The sequence below is a fragment of the Tachypleus tridentatus genome, chromosome 8 (assembly GCF_004210375.1).
Source record: "Tachypleus tridentatus isolate NWPU-2018 chromosome 8, ASM421037v1, whole genome shotgun sequence".
Classification (NCBI taxonomy): Eukaryota; Metazoa; Arthropoda; class Merostomata; order Xiphosura; family Limulidae; genus Tachypleus; species Tachypleus tridentatus.
The window spans coordinates 76,191,788-76,213,372 of record NC_134832.1 but is presented as its reverse complement, the minus strand read 5'-3'; the positions used below and the strand labels follow the sequence as shown (position 1 = coordinate 76,213,372).

Below are 21,585 nucleotides of genomic sequence, written 5' to 3'. Positions count from 1 at the left end.
CCATTGTGTAGCTTGGTACTTAATTCCAAACAAGCAATCATTTCACTATATACGTTCAGCACACAACTTCTTAACAATAGTATAAGCCTATACATTTATTATTAAGCAACATGATATAAAAGCCACTGTTGATAAATGTTGCCAAAATGCACTGGCTTTTCTATATATTACAGCTGTTATATAAAGAACCACTTCTTTTCAATGTGTGTGTGTGTGTGTTGTTTACTAAAGTGCTTCATTATTAAGATGCGCATGCACTTACATGCGTGCCTGTCTGTGATTCGTATTTATAATTTGTAATATAAAGAACCACTTCTTTTCGCTAATATACTTCGTTAAAAAGATACGCATGTACATAAGAGCACGCATATAAATAAATACTAATATCCAGATGCAAACCATCAGGATCCACTTTGTACGGTTGTACATTTTCAGGATCCTAGGTTCTTTCTTCTTGGAGTTATGTCAGTCACACTTATATAGAAGCGTATGAACGCATAAATGTGCATATGTGTATGTGATTTCTATTTGTAATATAAGAAATCACTTCTATTTCTATGTGTTTTTTGCTACCTCGCCTCATCAAAAAATGATCACAAGCGCACGCATGTGCACATTTCTTTTCTAATAACCGCCGAGGTGCGAACACTCAAGGTCAAATTACTATGGCTGCCAAATTGAGACTTGAAGCTATGGCAGTTACAAATACACAGACATGCACGTGCGTGTCTGTCTGTGAGTTCTATCTGTAATTTAAGGAACCACTCCTTTTCTGTATGGTTTTTATTACATTGAAACCCAACTGAACAGCTTTTTTTTTTGTTTTTATTTACTGAAATGAATGCTTTTTTTTAGAAATGGTATGGCTGAATGGAACAAGTTACTCAAAATGTTTCTCAATCGGTGTCTCCATCGCCGTTGACTACCACTATAATAAAGTAACATGTTTCCCACTTCGTTATGGTAATATTCAGTTGGTTCATGATAGTAAGGTACTCTCATGACATGAAACACTGCGATTATGAAATGTTACAATCATTCTTTCTCGATCAAATAAGACAAGTTGAACAATGTCGTCCTTCATATCGATCTCAGTTGTCTCTTTGTTTGTGTTTGTTTTGAATTTTGTAGCTTTGCACGAAATTGGTGTTGCGCCTTGGTGTTGCGAAACTTACTCCATGTTTAGGTTATATTAACATTCGTAAATAAACTAAATTAACTGTAAATAATTCATAAAATAAATGTTTTTATCACATGTAGCAAGTAACTCAACATACAGCATTATTAACATATATATATTCGTGTTTCCAGATATTGATAAGTCCGAAATTTTTCAAGATAATTCACTTTTTAGTTATAACTCGAAGATGTACAGCAGTTTTATGCGTGTAAAACGAATAACTGAAACTACAGTAAAAATACAGTAATACGTGAGCGTGACTAACTCCAAGCTACAATACCACGTTCTGAAAATATGGTTTGATTGAAATTTAATTAGACTGGTCTATTTTTTTGTATTAAAACCAAATGCAAATCTAATATAATTCTTATGTACTTATTTTCAATATAGGGTAGTTATAGGTACTAAACGTGTTTCTAATTTGTAAAACCTGTTTGAGTCGAGCTATCCTTTTTACTGACTCATGCCCTCGTAATTACAAAACGAAGTGGGCTATCTCACGTTTAAAGCATCTTTGACGAGTCTGTCCTTTCCCGATTTTCCAGCCTAACCCATCGTCCAACTCGTCAAGTGTCCTACACGTAGATAGTCCCATTGTATCTCAGTCATCACTTAACATAGAATTTGACCAAACCCATGCCCAGTTTTTTTTTTTTTTGTTTTGCTACTCCTCAACTAGTGAAGATGAATAAACAACACATGATAGACCACTCCTGACATAATTCACCTCCTTCGCTTGCCTATTCAACAGGATGGGCTTCCTTCTTCACCATTTTGCTACAGCAATATTCCCATTTAATCGGGCACCGGTCAGGCAGTTTTTCAGCACCTGACCAATGATAGTGAGTTTTCTCGAAATGCTCTCGTTTCCACCCACAACAAAGTCTGGGTATTGGAGTTTTAGATCCATCACCACCCTGAAGAACCTTAAGTCAGATAATGACCATTGAGTATATGAGAAGAGACCCAGTAATATCACTAAATGAACTTCCTGGATGCAGTATCATATACTTCATGTTATAATTCCTCACTACCACCATGGATAGGTTTAATAGAAGTTAATGTTTTTGAACACTCCCGTCAAGCAACGTACAAGTTGCAAAGACATTTTTCCCACAAGACTGTGGCAGACTTTCTTGGTGGTGTCAGCTGAAATATTCGTCTTAATCATTAACATTAAAAACGCTGAATATACATGTAATGCCAAAATATTATAGAATATTTTGTTTTATTACTTTACTTATTTATATTATTTAAATAAAATGTGACTTATTCCCTCTGACTTTATTTCCTTTCACCTGAAAAAATAAACACATCTAATTTGGAACAAAGCTGCATTCGACATACACAAAAATCAATATATATTTAGGAAATTTGTTTTAATATTTACTTTTAAATAAAGAAACTAATTAATATATAACACTAAATCTGAATTATAATATACAATGTGATAATAAACGTATTGTCATACATTCATAAAATATTAGCTCAATAAATTTTGAATGTAAGTTTACAAATGTGATGACATGCCTTCTAATCCATACCCATAAGAAAATTTGTCGCTATCGGGTTATGTAAGTTTATTTTAGGGTTATGCAAGTTTATTTTATTTTTTCTTTTTCTTTTTTTTAATTTCGCGCAAAGTTACTCGAGGGCTGTCTGCGCTAGCAGTCCCTAATTCAGCAATATAAGACTAGAGAGAAGGCAGCTAGTCATCACCAACCACCACGCCAACTTTTCGGCTACTCTTTTACCAACGAATAGTGGGATTGAGCGTCACATTATAACACCCCCACGGCTGAAAGGGCGAACATGTTTGGTACGACCGGAATTCGAACCTCCGACCTTCGGAGGTTATGTAAGAAGTAATGAACTAGATTTAAAAACCTTATTTGTGAACATGTGTGGAGTAATAAACTAGGACAAAATATTATTGCTAAATATTAAATAGAACATTAACCTTCCAGTGGTACAGTAGTATTCTGCGGACCAACAATGTTAAAAACCAGATTTCGATACCCGTGGTGAGCAGAGCCCAGAGAGCCCTTTGTGTAGCTTTGTGTTTAATTACAAACAAACTAAACATTAAAACCAAAGGAAGAAGTAATTAAGAACAAACATAATCTTTTTTGTTTAAATTTGTAAAGCAGTCAGGAACTATGTCTAAACATAATATAATGTGGTATACATTGAAGAATAAGTAACTGCAACTAAACATTTATCCTATATGGTACAAATTAAGAAATAATGAACAAGATGTAAACGTTACATTGTATGTGAAAATGTTAAGGAGTAATAAGTGATGTCTAAACATTAAATCTTATGAATTATGTGTAAAGAAATACATAAACAATATCTAAATGGTAACTTTCACATGCTACTTGATAAAGCATAGAGGATGGGGCACAAAACAGTAGAAAGAAATTAAGCTTGAAGCAATTATTGGGTACAAAAGTACCTGCTTGTGAGAAAAGAAAGGAAACCGTGAGATGTTCATTAGGTAGAGCGATATTTTTAGCAAATTTGGTAGAAAAAGCGCTAAAAATCATTCTCTTTAAAGTTAGGCCTCATAACCAGTAAAAAAAGAGTGGAAAGGATAACAGCAGAGGGTGTTCGCAGCATGAGCACCCTATCCCATAATATAAGATGGCCATCAGATCTTTTACTAATAAAACTTCAGCAGAAATAGCAGTAAATTATTCTGTGTAACGGAATTTCATCATCCACATTAGCAGAGATAGATCTCATACTGATCTGTAAAATAATACTGAATATATCAAACTCAATATAACTGAAAACTGAAGTTTAGAAAAAAATGCTAATCTCAGCAAACACAAAATACGACTGTGCTAAGGAAAAGAACAAAGATTCTTACATGTAAATGTAAAGAGTGTATTTTTACATGATGATATGTCATACTACTATTGATGGAGGGTTCTGCTGCAACATACATCATCTTGTAGTAGTACAAATTCACTACACAGGAGTTTTCACAAGGCTGATGGATGCAAATCTCTCAAGCCGAATGCAAAAGCTCAAGAGGACATAACCATCTGTGTAGAGAGATGAGTATTCACTTCAGAATGTTTGTTTTATGTTATAACTGACTTCAGGTAATATTTATTATAGATTTGCATTGATTACAGAGCCAAATGGTGTAGTAATGTGATGTTTATTGTAATGCAAAATATTAAATGTAACAATGTAAGACTAATCATACAAGATAAATCACTTCTCTGTGAGAGCAATGTTTCATAATATTAAAGTAAATACAAGTAATACGTAAAAAAACATTGAAAAATTGTATCTCATGCTCTAATAGCCTGCCATTAAACTAATTTCTATTGCAGTGAAATTTTAAATTTATGTTACCTTTCATATTCTATTTTAAAATAATGCATCAATATCATCTATTTCCTTTACAATTTTGAACACTTTAACTAGATTCCTTCTAACCCTTCTTAAGATAAAATAATTTTAAGGGCCTTAACCCATCCGTATGTGAGAGTCTAAACATCCAAGAAATCATTCTAGTAGCTTTTTTTTATTGATGGCCTGGCATGGCCAGGTGAGTTAAGGCATTCGACTCGTAATCTGAGGGTCACGGGTTCGAATCCCCGTCACACCAAACATACTCGTCCTTTAAACCATTGGAGCATTATAATTTGACAGTCAATCCCACTATTCGTTGGTAAAAAAGTAGCACAAGAGTTGGCGGTGGGTAGTGATGACTAGCTTCCTTCCCTCTAATTTTACACTGAAAAATTAGGGACGGCTAGCGCAGATAGCCCTCGTGTAGCTTTGCGCGAAATTCCAAAACAAACGAAATCTTTCTTTTGAACCATTGCCTAATGTTCACATGACTTCTCTCTAAATCGTAAATCTATCTTCCCTGCATTTAACCTATAAAACTAAATACAATTCCAAAAATTGGCCCACATGACTTATCATGGCTTTTACATCTATATAAAAGAGTTATTAAGTTATTGAGAAAGATTCAGGATATGATTACTGAGATCATTCTGAAAATGGAAGGGTTCCGTTAATGAAATAAGACCTTATACTTTATTTCTTTTGAAAAAGAGATGAGATGTTATATTTAAATTTTAAGATTATTCAGGGGGTCAATAAAATAATTCCTTTTTATTTCTTTATGTTGATTACATTAAACTTGATTATTTTTATACATTGCAATGTTGGGGTATTACAGAAAGACTTCTTCTGATTGTTAAGTTGGACAAATTGTTGGTAAACGACTTTTAACCTTTTCACTCTGTAATTAGATTTCACAGTCAGGTCCCAATTAATGTTATTTCTTCATCGAAACACACTGTGAACTTAAAGTATACCTTGCTGTATTATACATTTTCTTATACAAAATACACTGCATATCTTGACATTATAGCATCAATCACTTACCTAAGTTATGGTAAAGACACAGAGAAAGTACAAATTTGGAGATGAGTTGAATGGGTAGAAAGAAGGCTATTATAAACGCACAATGTTTCTACAAGATTGTGTCATCATCATCAGGTACAAGTATGTATATATATATATGTGTATACTGTTTTGAATAGATGTACTCTGGTTTTTGAGTTGCAATAATGGTAAACATGGGATGCTTTTTATTATGTTTGAGAAAGATGGTTTTCAATTTTTCTCCAGTTTCTCCAGTGTAGAATTCATGACAGTTATTACATATTATTTTATAAAGGACATTGGTATTATGTGATTCTATATAATTTCTATTTAATAATGATTTTAGTTTAAGACCAGGTTCTTATGTTTAATGACAAGTTTGTCCAAGTGTTAATTATTTTTGAACTGATTTCAGAAATAAATGGTGAGCTACCATCAGTAGGTTTTGCAAGTAGGACATGAGTAGATGCCCTCAAGTTAATAGTGTATTCCTACCCACGAGATTCCAATAGCAAAGAAATCATGTGTGATGGCAAAACATTGAGAATAAATGCACCAATGTGGAAAATCGTATGGAGGAGTAGAGGATAACCACAAAAAGAATGTGAATGTAGGATGGGCAAAGAAAATCCATGTTAGGGTTCAAACAAGTGGGATGAGAAAACTTGCTAAAAGAATCAAGCTTAGACCCTATAGACGAATCAAATACTTAAACAGCTGGGATTCTAAATACAAAAAATTGCATGAAAATATATTCAAATCTAGGTGACAGAAACTTGGGAAAGACTGCGCATGCTTCTCTTTCATCAACTGCACCATAAATTGGTCAGTATAGTAGAGAAAGATTAAACACTAGGTAATCAGAAATGAGTTTATCCACAGTAAGAACTTCACAGCCCAGGAAAAGGTCATCAAATTCACCAGAAAAAGAAGTTTCAGATATAGGCTGCCACATACCTTACAGGAGCAGTAGATGAGTGTAATGGGTGAACTTCTGTTTGGAATAAGCTAACAGAAACCAATCATCTATATAATGGTGTAATCACAGTAAAAAGCATGCAAATGTTGGGCAAAAGTCGTGTTCACCCCAAAAAGACATATGGAACTGAAGCAAGCCTGAAGGGCAGGGCATAAATTTGATAAACTAACCATTGATGAACACACTGAAGAAAGTGCTTTGAGAGAAGAGTGTTTGGAACATAAATGTGAGCATTTGTGATATCTACCTTGGTCATCCATAAACCCAGTAAAAAAACCTATGTGAGGAATAGAAAAGACTACATCGTTAATCAGGGTAAAACGAAATATTGATTGAGGTGGGAAAAATTAATAAGAGGCCACCAGTTCCTGGTTTTTTTAAGTACCACAAACAGCCAAGAATAAAAACCTGGAGAAGGATGAATAACAGGTATGAAAGAATTTCGAGAGAGATCTTCTACCTCTTCATAATAGATGCTGACTAGTGTTAGAATCCCGAGGCAACGAAAAGAATCCGCGTACCTAAGACAACAGAGGAAGGGAAACGAAGTGAATGATAAGTCCTTCAGATAATACCCAAATATTCCACAGATCTGTGAGAAGAAGTTACAAATAGGAACAAAATCGATAAAGCGAGCCCTACTGAACCAGAACTCACCATGTCCATCTGCATTGAATAATACAATGAGAAGAAAATATGGAGGAAGGAACAGGTTAGGGCTGTAAGGAGTAGGACAAGAAACAGTAATAAGGGCTTATCTAGGCTCTGAAGAAGACTAGTGATCCACCAAAGGAGGATAGGTTGTTTATTGTCTTATCAATTCCATCTGGGATTCCAAAGACACAAGAATATTACCGAAAATATATTACTGAAAAAAGAGGCCATACACAAGTCCTAGAGATACGTTGACGGTAAACAAGCATGACACGAAACAGCATTCCTCTGCAGGAGATCCCAGTAACAGAGAAAGAAGCTATCTCACGAAAAACCCTCAGGATCTCATTAAATCATTTAAAAAAAAATTGTTAAATAAATACCATTGAAAAGTCGAAAGGGTAAGACAAAGGTGGGAAAATTGGGCATGGGATAAATAAACAAAATGATCAGGGTACACCCCCCGCACGGGCAAAATCTATTACAGCTGTTGAGAATTGACAAATGGATGATCAATCTGATAGTAGGCCAAAGCAAATTGATCAGAAACCTATGGAAGGTGAGGCATGCTAGCATCATTAACCATCTGAGAAACAAAATACTCTGCATGAACCATAATATCCAGAAAAGGGGGAAAACCAAATATTGGAAAGAGGAGGTATCATGTAACAAAAAAGGAAGGGAATAATATGAAATTGGGAAAACGGCTGAACCAGAATATGTCTAAAAAAACCCATATTAGGCTTAAATGATTCCTCAGTAGGAGTATAGGAAGCTATCGGAAAATCAGGTGGAGGAAAAAGGTTGTCAAATTTCTCATCAATCTGAGTAGGAATACTTTTAAAGCAATCAAATTAAATTATCCTGTATTGTCTAGTTATTGATTTTTCTAGAAACCAGTTATATTTTAACCGAGAGTTATACAAGAATGTGACATACAAATATTAAACTTAAACATTCAATTATTATCATGTGGTTCCTGTCTCCGGAAGTCCCTCTTTCTTTTCCAGCTTGTAGTAGGCCCACACTTCATACAAAGTTTGTAGAATACACATGTGATATATACAGCCGTTACCAAGTAAACACAATACAATGCGACACTATTTCTATTGCACCTTACGCTATCAAATTTCACCAACACTCTTGTTTTTGTTGAAAATGTATCCTTAATTTAAGCTTCAAGTTCAGCGATTCTGCATGTACAGTACGCATATATGTTAAATGGATACAAAATGGTCTCTAATCGTTAGATCTTTCAACTTTCCGTATATAGGACTTCGTTTGTGATGACACAATCATAGCCTAACGAGAACAGTATTTAATTATAGTGGTTATTAGATATAAGTATTTGGCGCATTATATTTTTAACAGCACATATTTTTATTCTTTTTTTGAGTTACTTAGGATTTTTTGGAAGATGAAAATGTTATAGTGGTACGTAACGAGGGGTAAAAATTTCAACAACAAAAAGTATCGTTACATCTGTGCGTACACAAAAGGATTGTTCATATATGTAAGTTCTAATATGGTTTACAAAACAAAAAAAGGAAAAAAAACCGATATGGCCAGGTAATAAAGACGATCGGCTAGTAATCTGAAGGTCGCAGGTGCAAATTTCTTTCAGCTTTGGAAACGTTACATTTTAACGGTCAGTCTTACTATTTATTGGTGATAGAGTTCTTTAAAAGTTCACGGTGGGTGGTGATGACTAGCTAGAGACGACTGGCGCATATTGCCCTCGTGTAGCTTTTTAATGGTGTGAAATAAATATATACATATACTAAATGGCAAATAAATTTAGAATTATATAGGTATAATCCTACCTGAGATATCGTTTGTTTCCCTCATTCCGTTTAATGTTAGTTAGTTATCACCATTAGATTCCATCTAGGAACATAGGGCCGCAATTTAAGTGAGCAGGTTGTTAGCCCATTGCACCGAGCCGTCCCTAATTTAGCAGTGTAAGACTAGAGGGAAGGCAGCTAGTCATCACCACCCACTGCCAACTCTTGGGCTACTCTTTTACCAACGAATAGTGGGATTGACCGTGACATTATAACGCCCCCACGGCTGAAAGGGCGAGCATGTTTGGCGCGACGGGGATGATCCGATTAGCACAAAATAAACCAATACATTCCTACACTCAATTACACAACCGCCGTCAAACATGTAGTCAACTATCAATCAGTAACCCCTTCTTTCTTTGTGAACCTGACGATGACCGAAGAAGGTCGAAACGTTGTTGCTCCTCTACTAGTGCTTTCTGTACTATCCGATTATCCGATTTGTTTAATATTGATTAAGAAGGCCTGTTTACTGTACCTTGCTTGTTAATCAAGTTTACAAGTTACATACCATAATTTATTATAAGCTACATATGTAGTACTGCGCCTTACAGATTCGACAAGTATGTGCCGTGCCTTTCTCATTAATTAACTGTATAAATCATATTCCATATGTTACTAATACATTTTGTTGTGTGTTCGTATATAGAAATAACTTCTTCATCACTGATATAAATATGGATTGTCAAATTAGTTTTATGGCTCAGACTGAAAATATGAACACGACAAGATTAGAGTTTTTATACAAGTTGAATTTTACCATTGCTACTTATTTCTGTTTCCTGATGGCTCACAGTCGACTTTAAAGTTTTATGATGTATAAATCCAGGCTTCTCAACAGTAATGAAGTTGACATTTCAAAGGATGCCGCCTCATGCTGATTGGTTGCTTTAAGTTTAGGGTGATGTGATCAAAGATGATAAGGTAGTATTTCCAAGAGGTAGGGCCTGGCATGGCCTAACGCGTTAAGGCGTGCGCTTCGTAATCTTAGGGTCGCGGGTTCGCGCCCGAATCGCGCCAAACATGCTCGCCCTCCCAGCCGTGGGGGCGTTATAATGTGATGGTCAATCCCACTTTTCGTTGGTAAAAGAGTAGCCCAAGAGTTGGCGGTGGGTGGTGATGACTAGCTGCCTTCCCTCTAGTCCTACACTGCTAAATTAGGGACGGCTAGCATAGATAGCCCTCGAGTAGCTTTGTGCGAAATTCCAAAACAAACAAACAAGTATTTCCAAGTTTTGCCATCAGAGAGCACGTGGTTAGGAACGCGTTACCAGGCGACCATGATGGATGATTACGTTACAAAGTAGAGAACGCGATTTTAGGCCACCGTGAATTTTAACAATACTTGTCTCAACAAGAATAATACTAACCATTGGTTTAAGAGTTAATTAAAACATTTATAACTAAATTCTTTTTAAAAAAAACGATTAACACTGATTCATTTATAACTAGTTTATCCTTAAAAGGAATCTTAACGCTAATTCATTTATAATCAAATTAATTACAATTAGTTTGTCATAGTAAAGGACGCTTAATGCTAATTCACCAGTTAATTAAATTTTCTGTCCTAAAAGGACGATATCTTAATCAGGTGATTAAATATTTTTAGTGATATAATAAAATGTAAAAAACAATACTTAACGAAACATGATCACAATTATATACGTTTTACCACGTTCTCAATATATGTCTTCACATTTAAATCGCCATAAAGTTGAAGTTAACTAAGAACTCGTAGATATTATATTGTTGTAAGTTATGTTTTAAGATTTTAATTTCGACGTTTTCTTGCTGAAAGGCACATGGCACAACGTCTACAAAAATTCATGAGAATTAAGTGTGTGTGTTTTCTTATAGCAAAACCACATCGGGCTATCTGCTGATTCCACCTAGGGGAATCATAAGAATTAAGAATCTAGAAATTTTGTATCGTGTATAGAGAAAAGATCCGATATATAGACGAAATCCAATAAAATATTCAGACTTTGGCACGGCATGGACAGGTGGTTAAGGCACTCGACTCGTAACCCGAGGGTCGCAAAATTCGAATCCCCGTGACACCAAACATGTTTGCGCTTTCAGCCGTGAGAACGTTATAAAGTTACGGTCAATCCCACTATTCATTAGTAAAAGAGTAGTTCAAAAGTTGGTGGTAATGACTAGCTGCCTTCCCTCTAACCTTACACCGGAAATTTAGGGACGGCTAGCGCAGATAGCCCTCGTGTATCTTTGGGCGAAATTCAAAACAAACAATACAGTAAAAAAACAATAAACATTTATTCCTTTTGTTTTAATATATCACGCAATTTAGCGATAAGAAAAGTTATAAAGTAAATTAAGCTAAATTTCTTACCATGCAAGTATACAGGAAGGATTCAAAGTGGTTGTATAGTGAAGACAACATTTTATTCACTGATATTGTTTTTTATGTTTTTGGTCCTCTGCTGAAAATATTGATACCTAGTTGACCTGCATCTTGGATTTTCGCGAAGGATTATGGTTGTTGTAAAGAAGAAGCTTATCAAAATTAGGCCTAAATGTACAAGAGAATGGAGAGCAAACTGGCAATGTATTCATTTTTCATATCCTGAAATATGAAACTTATAAATTAAACAAATACCTAATATGCAATAAGCGCATGGAGTCGGAGCGTAAACTCATGTCGATATAGATTAATTTAGAAGAAGTCTGCAAGTCTATTTACTTTGTTCCTTTTCGAGATTTTGTGTTCAACTTGAACTAAGTACGTTATTGAGACGTGTATTGATTTACAAATTACGGTTTACAGTCAGAGTGACTAATTGAGTTTGTCTGAAGTGCTATAGTTCGTAACATTAACATCAGCAGTACCATAAGAATGTATGTTAATTGAAGTTATGCATGCTGAGTATTCAGAATTACGCTTGATTTTGAACTGTGTTGCAACAACCATCATTCCACTAATTTATATTACAGCAAAAGACTTAAGTGTTAATTATAATATCAAAATTTCATAATGAGTCATTCGCACTCGTCTAAAGTTCAATACCTGTTGAATTGGGCTTGAATTTGAAAGTGAAGTTGAATTAAAATTGTGATTTTTCTAAAACTAGTATGTTTTAATTTAAGTTTAAGAAGTGACTGAAGTTTAAAATTAATGATTTTCATTGGGAAGACAGTAGTCTGTGAGAAACTTTCAATGTTCTCTTTCTTTTGAAATTGAAAATGCTTAAGCATATTGTTGTGTACTAGCACTACCACTGTAGTCTGTATTTTCATGTGCAATCTCAAGTATTCAGAGTAGTTATAACGTGTGAGTGCAGTTTTTACACTGATTACAATATTGTTGAGCACTGTAAAACTATTAAGGATGAGAACGCCTTTTTTTTTATTTACAATTATTAGTGTTAAGGTGGCTAAGAGCACATTTTGTGGCATGCAGATGTATGTTGTGAACTTGAGTAATAGTATGATAAAAAACTAAATTAAATATAGTTTATAATACCACAAATAGTATATTGAACCCAAACTTATTCTTAACAATTATTTTTTCAAGTAAATATGTCATTCCGAGGAACTTACTATAATAGACCTAGAGGAAGAGGAGGAATAAAACCTAGAGGCAGGGGTTTTATCCCAAGAGATAGAAGTCGAGGAAAACAGTTTAGTAAACCGTACCCTCGTGATGACAAATATTATAAATATAATAGACAAAAGTATGAAAGTTCGAGTAGAAGACATGACAGGAGGCAGTTATTCTCGCCTAGCAGGTCTAGGTCTCATTCACATAGCCGTGATAGGCCTAGGTATAGCCATCACTCTCTTCAGCGTACCAGATCAAGATCACGGTCTTATTCCAAATCTCCTTCTTATCATCACAGTCAATCTCCATGCTCCCATCATCAAAGCCATTCTCCATCACCAACTCAAAATTCTAGAGAGAGAGAATTAGTTGGATCACTTAAGCCTTTTTCAACTAGTGGTCCTAGTAGATTGCAGACACCACCAAGAAAATATCAAGAGGTAATTATAATTTTAAAAACTTATATGATTTTTTTATAGATATTATTGGAAGCTTGTATGTTAGAAACCTTTCATACCATTAAGGTTGACTGTAATAGACAAAATGGTTTGCTTTTCTTTTCATTCTATAATTTTAATTTTTTATTTCTCAAAGCATTGTCTTGCATCCTTTAATATTTCATATTTTGATAGATGCCTCTTAAAGGAAGCTTAAAATATTTGACAGAAAATAAAACAGAAATTTGCTCCATGTGTGCTACTTACTTAGTCAAAATTTTTGAAATATCTTGGAAGTTAACAGTTGAGAATAGCAATTTTCCTGAGAATAAATATTGGTTTTCCATGATGGCAAGAAACCCACTTGTAGTAAAAATTTATTCTCAAGACAGCTGGTATGGGTATTAAAACTTTAATTAAAATAAGTAGAAGAACAATGTTTTTTAACCTGAAAATGACCTAAGAAAGTCTTAAACATTGTTTTGTATTTATTTTAAATAAAGTTTTTATACCCATACCAGCCATCTTGAGAATACAAATACTGGTTTTGCTCAAGAAGGCTTATATTTAAGAAAATGTTATACCTTAAAAGAATCTTAATGAGTTGGATAGTATATCAAAATTGGGAAGATGAGAAAGATATTTGCTCTGAACATTGAAAAAGATCACCAGTCATACTTAACTTTCATATTCATAAGTTTGTATATGTGTATCAATAAACCTTTGGATTTGTTTAAGATATTGTAATGGGTTATTAGTGTGATCATTCTGTAAGTTTATAAAACTAAAATTAGTTTTAACCACAAATACTTTAATTTTTTTCTATCATTTATCTTATCATCAAGCACTAACAATACTCTACATTCAAAAATTGCCTTTAAGTCTTCACATCATTGAAAACTAATTCAAATATAATGTAGCAATTGGATAGTTAAGATATATGAGGAAGGTTTTCTGAATATCTCATATCAGTTTAACAAAGTGATGAATATTTTTATTTATAGTAATTTTGTGTAAAGTACAAGATAAGTAAATTTTATGTGATCTAGTAAATTATTATTATACTAAATGTTATTAGCAGTATTAGGCCTTTAAAGTATGTCTTTGTTACTTAGTATTACTAATTAGAATTATATTAGGCTTAACAATTGTGCCACTATTATAGTTGCAATTTGGCTCATTAGTAGTTTATAAAACAAAGTAACTTCTATTAATACATAAATATCACCTACAGACTAGTTATATATCAGTTACATAAACTTTGTAAGCATTTTGTTGATTTAACCAACCACATAACCAACATAAAACACCATGAAATATAATTTTTTGTTCTAGATTGACTACAAATTATAATAAAAAACATGCTAATCTAAATAGTTTGAATCTCTTAATATAATATACATATATATATTTCATTTTTTAATTTTATTTATCTTCCAGCCATGTCTAACATTATAGAAATTACAATGAAATGGTGCACGTGCAGTCATGTTACCACATCCAACTGTACAAAACTGACTTTTACAAAGTTACCTGTCTTTGGTTTGTTCAGTGAACTGGTATTTTGTAAAATAGTTATATTTTGGTCATAATACATTACATATATATAATGACTTTATCAAAACATTTCTTATATTTCAGCTATTTTTCTCAAAATAAAGAGCAGTAAATAAAGAAATATAGAAAACAACTATTTTTTTTTTCTGGTTACAAACTTTGTTCTTGTTTATTCTCTTGCTGTAATTTGCTAAGTCTTGTCAAATTTTTAAGTTTTATTTATGCATTTTGAAACAATAAAATATAAAGTATACTATCATTATTACAGAATTTCACTGTAATTTAGCAGGCTTAATAATTAAACTGTAATTGAGTTTAAAAAAATATTTTTGGACAACATTTTTACTTACCACTTCCTTCTGTGATTCAAGATAAAGAAATAATCTTGGAAACTTTTCACCTTCTAGAGACTTATAAACCATCAGCAGGACATTCTGAACATTCAAATGATGATTCACATGTCATAGATAAAATTAGGTGTTGATAAGCATTTCCAAAAATGAAAAGTGGTAGGCAGGGGTACTGTGTTTTATTCACTAAATGTAGCAATATTTCAGCAAATAGAAAAGATAGGAGGTTATTTTATATTCTAACTTTTTGGTATTGGTAATACAAGTTTTTACTTGATAAGCAAATGTAGATTTTGTATTTGGACATCACAAACATAATTTAACCCAAAGCTGTATTCAACATATCACATTACACACAAAATTTAATATTTAGGATTTTTTTAATATTCAGTTTTAAATTATGAAATTAACTAATTTGATACTGAAATTTGAATTATAATCTACAATATGATACCAAATCTCATGAATACATTTATAAAATAATAGATCAATAACATATTGAATGGAAGTCTACAAATGTAATGACATGGTTTTTAACCCTTGGCCATAGGGAGGATCTGTAGCAAGAGGTTTAAATAACAGATTTCAGCCTTTAGTTTTTATGGATTACTAGGAGAAGAGAGGGAGAAAATGAGATAAAAATGACAATGTGACTTCTTTGTTTCATATTGTTTATATATTCCTGTGTATATTTAAACAGATTATACTTTATGATAGAAACTTCCTTTAAACATTATATGTTCATGACTGTGTTAAACTTGTAAAACATTTTCTTTGTTACCCCTTCAACCCATCTATAAACTTTATAAGCATCTTTCAATTACCTTATACCTTTTCACTGAAACAAAAATTGTGGTTTTCAGATATAATTTAACACCAAAATACTTTCATAAATCACAAACATTTGTAGAAAGTATTAAAAACTTAAACATGTATATATACTCTTGCTTTCTTTAGGCCAAGTAAAAAAAAATCATGTTTACTATCTCCATCAGCTTTTTTTTTTGCAGTTGTCTCTTTACCTTTTTTTTCATTTTCACATTTTCTTTTCTTATTTTTTAATTAAGCAAAAAAGGCAAAGAAGACGGCTTTGAAGTGGGTAATATATATATACCTATGTCTACTAGGGAGGTGAACCAATGACAAGCCTCACTGGTTGGGCTTACCATAATATAGTGAAGAGCTAATATTCCTATCTAAAGCATTCACACCATCTGCCCTGGCTCTACCAGTCCTCATTGTAAGAGAGTGTGTTCTGCAAGACTGCTAGAGGTGTCCTCGTGGTGAACACATGCTTAGTTGTCAGATTAAGACCATAACAATTCCATGAACCAATAAGGAGAAAAGCTATAACCAGGGAAGTGATTGCTCATATATTTGGGTCATGCTTTTAAAGACTGAGTTTCACATTTTTCACTAAAAGACCTTTCTGACTGGGTATTCAAGCACTTCTTCAAGTCTACCCAATGAGAAGTACCCCTCCACTTATTCAAATGGAGTGTGGAAAGCCATTGCCACTTATCAGTTCCTAGCTGCAGGGGTGGAAGACCATAGAGAAGTCTCATTAGTTAGGCTTAGCACAATATGGTGAGAAATTAAAATGCCATGAGTCAGAGCCTAGCCAGTAGAGATGAGGTGAGCACATACAGTATGGGCTAATCATTTCCTAACCACACTACATATACTGGTTTGGCAACCAATTGTGTTAAGGTACTTAGTTGGTCATGATCACCATCCTTGTAACACATCAGACTCCTTTGCCTTTCCTTTCACCTCAGGCAAAGAGTATACTATGGTTTGAATGAGTTATAATCCCCTAGAGGGTGTGCCTCTGCCTTCAGGTGCCAAAAGTCGTGGGCTTTCCCTTCAGGCACTTACTGAAGGGACCTTATCTAGGTTAAATTTTGAACTGTCCTTCCACCACTTCAGCATGTGATTCTTGCATTTTTATACACAGTGATGAATTATTGTGTTAGAAGTTTTTTCTAATCTGAGGAATGTAGTCACCTTTCTACTCAATTTCTAGTGTACTTTTTTTCTTCTTTGAATGTCTCATCTAAGAATGAAGATATTACAAATACAAGTGTATTGGGGAAGTTACTGCACATGAAGGTTGTGTTGCTCTTATGTTGGTGGGGGACTGTTATCATGTGATATTATATATCGGTACAAATTCACATTAAACGTGAATTTAGTTTGAAGTTGACTCAAGGCAAGTGGCATGTAAATTTCAAAGGCAGATGCATGAGAAAAATAACATTTCTATCAATGTAGGTATCTACTGGAAGTTTATTTCAGATTAGTAACATGTTAATGTTTGAGGATATTTTAATTGAAGATTTCATCACAAAAAACACTTAATTTTCAAATGCTTCAAAATGTTTATCTGGCTTATTACCCAAAATAAAGGGAATTTGGAGAGGTCTACAGAGAAATACCACAGATAATTTAGCACTTAAATGTGATAAATGTAAATGCTGAAAGGGGTGTGGCTCTTATTGAGGAGTTTAGTGCTGTCATAATGAAGAAAGAACAGAAATAACCCCTTTTTCAAGTTGTGCAGGAACAAAAAAATATGTTTTTCTAACAGCAAGAAGGAAGCAATGATAATGAAAAATAGACTAACAGTGTTGTAATCATATAATTATGTTATTATACTATTATACGTGCAGTACAATAATAACAATACACTTTAAATAAATCACTGATATAACAAGTTTGTATATTGCACATTACATAGGATACCAGGTTATTGCAATATAGAGCTTCACTGAGCAACCTCTGAATATGATTAAAAAATGGTATTAATTAATGAATTTTTTTGTATATTGGAACAAAATTAAGGAGTGAAAGCTTTTTAAGTTTTAACCTTAAATTTTACCTGCAAATAAGAATCATTTGTTAAACAGTACGAAACAAAGTCATGTAACAAGAAATTGCAAAGAGTTTAATAAAGATACCTTGTTTATGTTTGGCTGTTTTTTAGTATTCTTACCTTTAAATAGCTGTATTGTACTTGTATCAAGTTGCAATGTTTTAAAACAAGTTTTTTAATGATCACCAAATAAAGTAATCATCGTTTATTGTTAAGTGAGGATGGTAGGGGTCTACAGAATATTCTGATTACTTAAATATTTGTTTGTTTTTCTTAAATAATATACATAAACTGGCTGACTACTTAATTATTATGTAATTATTCAAAATTGTAGTCGTGATATGCTTTAAATAAAAACACCATTTCAGTTATTGGTAATAGTTGACTGTGATATTAAAACCAAACATAATTTGAAAATTACTTTAAAACAACAACAACAACAACCAAAACAATGTGATTGAAAATAGAATGATTAATTCTATTGTTAGAATTATGTAGCAGTAAAAAAATTATGAAAGCAGTGCACCTGTTACTTTTTTGTGATTAATTAATTATCAAATACTACTACTTAGCTCTATTTACCATCATTGGAATAATATTATATTACTCTGGTTAGTTCAGTTGTTCAGGATCAGGAATAGTGGTACACTCTTGTATGAATAGAGAAGAGAACATATAAAAGATTAACTATCTTGTAGTCTTCAACAATAACCTCACCATCAGTGCCCTTTAAAGAATGTATTCCATTTCTGATATTTTGCTTCCATTAAACATACTTAAAAACATCTTTGCATGGTATTATCAGTATATTGGTGTGTCCTAGCATTGATTTGAAGCAATATGTATCACAGTACAATTCTGGTGTATCAGTATATCAGACTGCCATATTATTTCAGTTTTGTTTTTTTCAAATGTTACTGCATGGATGGTACTATTTGATTAAATGAAATTATCAGTTATATATAAGTATATATAGAGATGAGCACATACAGTAGGATCTGATCATGCCCTAACCAGACTACACATACTGGCTTACCAACCATTTGTGTGCAGGTACATAGTTTGTCATGATCACATTTTGCCCATGCTTGTAACAGAAACAACAATAGAAAGAGCTTCAGGTTGACTTGTAAACAATGCCATTGGACTATTTTTTTCAGAAAGGTTCATATAGAAGTGGGAGAGCTTAGTCTTGATCATTATGTTGAAAAAAAACTTCAGTTGAAAGAAGGGAATATAACCTTATTTTGACATTTCTAATAAAATGTCACTTAAAAGCAAAAAAAGTAACTCTGATGATGATATCAGTAGGAAAACACCAGTTGAAATAAAAAATGTTTAAGCCTAGTTATCATGTTAGTAGAAAAGCATCAAATAAAAGAAGATATCTTAGTCCTGAGTACAATATCAGTAGGTAAATGTATGAAAAGTGGGAATTTTCCCAAAGGTAAAATGTTAAAAGAGCATCATTCTTCTTCAAGATATTCCTGATCATTGGAGGATTTTCATTGTCCATTGTCACATTCTTCAATTCATAATTCTTTCCTTTTAGTAGAAAGTTTTTTCCACCAAATGTCTGATAGAAAATATAACACAGTAATAGATTATTTTCAAAGAAAAAAAGAAGATAACTTTAAAAGAAGTGATCAGAAAGACTTGTGTACAAGATAAACACCAAGTCCAATACCAAGAAGGAAACATTTATGGAAGAATATTACTGTATTTTAGAGGAAGGAGTAGGAAGAAATAAGATAGAAAAGAAATGTAATTTAAATTTAGTCTGATATCAGACAGATGTTGTAATGAATTTATTAATTATTAATGTATTTCGTGAGTGGCTAAATCTCGGCTCACGAGCCACATGCAGTTCTTTGACATATAGTGTGCAGCTCAAGGAAATATGTTGGCTGAGCTCCTTTTTGCATCACAATTAATATGAAAGGTAAATAAAAAATGTTCAAGCTTTATAATTATTTACTGGGTATAAACTGTAAGTCCACTGGATTAAAATGCAAGTTTAATGTTCATGGTGAGTAAATATATTTAAGAATTTAAATCCTAATTTTAATTCTAGATTTGAGTCAAGGATTAAAGAAATTTCAGATTAGCAAGGATTACATAGGAATTGTGCTGAAGAATCAGTAGTCCTGCAAGCTGGTGCTGACAATGTTTGTTTTAGTTGGCATGGCCTGCAATCTCGTCATTGTGGCATGTGGCTGTGTTGCGGGCAATGAAATTAGCGTAATGTTAGTATGATATTGGGTGCCCTAGAGTTTGGTTGCATTGCTCGTGTTGGAGCTTATTGTTTCTTTTCACTTTTAATTTTTTAGACGTGTCTGAGAAATTTTGTGAAGGAAGATGACATCATCAAATTGTGAGAAATGAAAGTATGAAGATGAAAACAGAAATTTTAAGCCAGAGTGGGAGGAAGATTTTGCATTCACTGTTAAAGGAAGTAAAACTTTGTGTCTTATCTGCAATGTATTACTCAGTCATTACAAAGCCAGTAACTTGAAATACTACAATAAAACAAATCACAAAAGCTTTTCGTCTGATTATCCACCTAAATCAGAATTATGGAAAAACAAGTTAACTGTGTGAAAATCATCACTAAATAGCCACCTTACAATGCAATTGACAACGTTCAGTGAGAAAGCTGATACAATGACTGAAGCTAATTTTGTTATATCGTGGAATATTGCTCATGCTAAACACCCATATCCTGATGATGAATTTAGGAAGGATATAGCTGATGTTGTTGAAGTGTTAGATCCAAATAACACAAAACTTCAGTGACTAATAGCACAAACACCAGCTTCATGCCACTACAGAGAGACATATTTCCCAGACCAGTGCTGATGTTTCAGGCAAAACAAAAAATGATTTAAAGAATTCCCTTGCATTCAGATTAGCCCTTGATGAATCTACAGACATACAAGACAACCCACGACTGGCAATATTTGTTCGTTATGTTTCCTGTGATGTATGTAACTGTGAAAGAAGAGATGTTGGACTTAGTGTCACTAAGAAACAACTTTTGTTGACATTAAAAATGCACTTTGACACAGCCTTAACAAATCCTGATATTCCACTGAATAAACTCATCAGTATTGCAACAGATGGAGCACCTGCAATGATGTGGAAAAATGCAGGATTAATTGCACTTATGAAAAGTGATCTCAGCTTTCCAGAGTTTCTCTCTGTTCATTGTATTATTCAATGTGAACACCTGGCAGCCAGATACTTCAAGTATAAAGATACTATGAAATTTGTTTTTGAATTGTCAATTTCATACACTTAAATGGGAAGACCCACCAACAGTTCAGAAATTTTATTGAAGAACTGGAGCTTGAAGAGAAACCCAGTGATATCTCTTTCTACTGCATTGTAAGGTGGCTATCAACCAGCAATGTTTTAAATAGGTTTGTGGATCTGTTATAGCCTATTACTACTTTACTTGAAGAAAAGAAAAGATTCTGACCTCAACTGGGAAATGATGAATAGATGCAAGATCTAATGATCCTTACTGATATAATGAATTGTCTACAAACTTTCAACTTGGCACTCAAGGGGAAGGATAAGATTGCATCTGATCTTAATCAGACAGTTTTCAGCTTTCAGAGTAGAATAAGACTTTTTCAAAGAGGTATATTTTCGATAAACTTCAGTTACTTTCCCAATCTCAAAATGAGAGCAATTGATGCTGAATAAAAGACCACAAACTGGAA

General features: G+C 33.2%; 1 protein-coding gene across 2 annotated transcripts in view; it reads left to right on the top strand.

The window, feature by feature from the left end:
* Positions 1–11,562: 11,562 nt before the first annotated feature.
* The window catches only part of LOC143222713 (uncharacterized), a 45,290-nt gene continuing 35,267 nt past the window's right edge, over positions 11,563–21,585 (top strand). The window contains exons 1-2 of one of the 2 annotated variants that reach the window (XM_076449607.1): positions 11,563–11,645; positions 12,612–13,078. The gene's annotated coding sequence lies outside the window, so the exon portion shown is untranslated. Of the gene's footprint in view, positions 11,820–12,611; positions 13,079–21,585 lie in introns of both variants that reach the window. The other variant, XM_076449606.1, reaches the window with a different exon arrangement.